We start from the raw sequence: 1362 nt of genomic DNA on the forward strand, positions 1-1362 counted from the left end.
ACTGATTTTCTTGAAGATGGACTGGTTGGACCTTCTTGCAAGACTCTCAAGAGTCTTCTTCAGCACTCAGCTTTCTTTATAGTCCACCTTTCACATCCATACATCACTACTGGAAAAACCATAGCTTCGAATAGATGGACATTTGTTGGCAAAATAATGCCTCTGCTTTTTAATATGCTATCTAGGTTTGTCATAGGTTTTCTTCCAAGGAGCAAGCATCTTTTAATTTCATGGCTGCAGTCACCATCTGCAGTGATTTTGGAAACCCCCAAAATAAAGTCTGTCACTATTTCCACTGTTTCCCCATCTATTTGCCATGAAGAGATGGGATGGGATGCCACACACCTGCTACTAGGTTATCTGAAGAGCTCATGGACAGTTTTGGGGTTTTATTTTTTAAAAAAGGAATAAGCAGTCTGTTTTATTGAGTGCCCAGAGTAGGATCCATGGGTATTGAGGATCTCTGGGAACTTGTAGATTTCCTTCTCTGTTCTTTTTGTCCTGCTTCCATAGCCTCATGAGCTGCTGCTTCTTGTGGAAATAGATCTTGATCTTCTTCTTCCTCTTCTGCTCCAGGGTGGCTGTAACTGCCTGGTTCTCCACCCAGCCTCCTGAGCCAGGTGCTCTAGGTAGGGAAACTTCTGCATAAGGTTCAGATGCACGACTCAGAGAGCAGCAGGAACATCATCCACTTTTTTTCATGAAGTACTGGGATCCCTCAAATGCCCCGAGGCAGTTCAGAGCAGCCTGGCCTCGTGTGGTCCTGGGGGCAACATGCCTGTGGGCAGAGACAGCAGGCTTGCTCAGTGGGGCGTGCGAAGACATTGCTGCCCCTGCCAAGCAGGCGGGGTGGTGGCCACAGATGGCAGTGCCTGTGGACTCATCTCATGAGCAGGAAACTTGAACATGAGTGGGAAAAGTCCTCATCACTGGCCTCCTGGACAGCTTGATTGAAAAGCTTGACAGCCTAAGATCCCAATGTTATTCATTGCTGATCAAGAATAGTGTGTCCTTGGGAATTTCAGACAGGTAAAAATTATAATGAGGAGGGAGAGACTGGTATAGGATTTCGAACTTTTTTTGAGCACCCACCTTGAAGAAAAAGCTGAGAATTAATAGTCCTCTCCCTGCCTTGTACACTGTTCCAAACTCATTCTACCGAAAAATTCTTCACGTTTATGGTTTTATTTTTCATTTTTCTTTTTTAAATTTCTTTTTAAAATTTATTTTAGTTGGAGGCTAATTACTTTACAATATTGTATTGTTTTTACCATACATCAACATGAATCCAGCACGGGTGTACATGTGTTCCCAATCCTGAATCCCCCTCCCAAAAATTACATTTTAATTTAGGTCTTTAAG

At 43.3% G+C, this 1362-nt stretch overlaps 1 non-coding gene across 1 annotated transcript; it reads right to left on the minus strand.

Annotated features, from left to right (window-relative positions):
* Window positions 1-852: 852 nt before the first annotated feature.
* LOC139177829 (small nucleolar RNA Z195/SNORD33/SNORD32 family) lies at window positions 853-937 on the minus strand. Its single transcript, XR_011562296.1, has one exon. It is a non-coding gene; the product is annotated as a small nucleolar RNA Z195/SNORD33/SNORD32 family (small nucleolar RNA).
* Window positions 938-1362: the final 425 nt, after the last annotated feature.

The sequence above is a fragment of the Bos indicus genome, chromosome 19, assembly GCF_029378745.1.
Source record: "Bos indicus isolate NIAB-ARS_2022 breed Sahiwal x Tharparkar chromosome 19, NIAB-ARS_B.indTharparkar_mat_pri_1.0, whole genome shotgun sequence".
Classification (NCBI taxonomy): Eukaryota; Metazoa; Chordata; class Mammalia; order Artiodactyla; family Bovidae; genus Bos; species Bos indicus.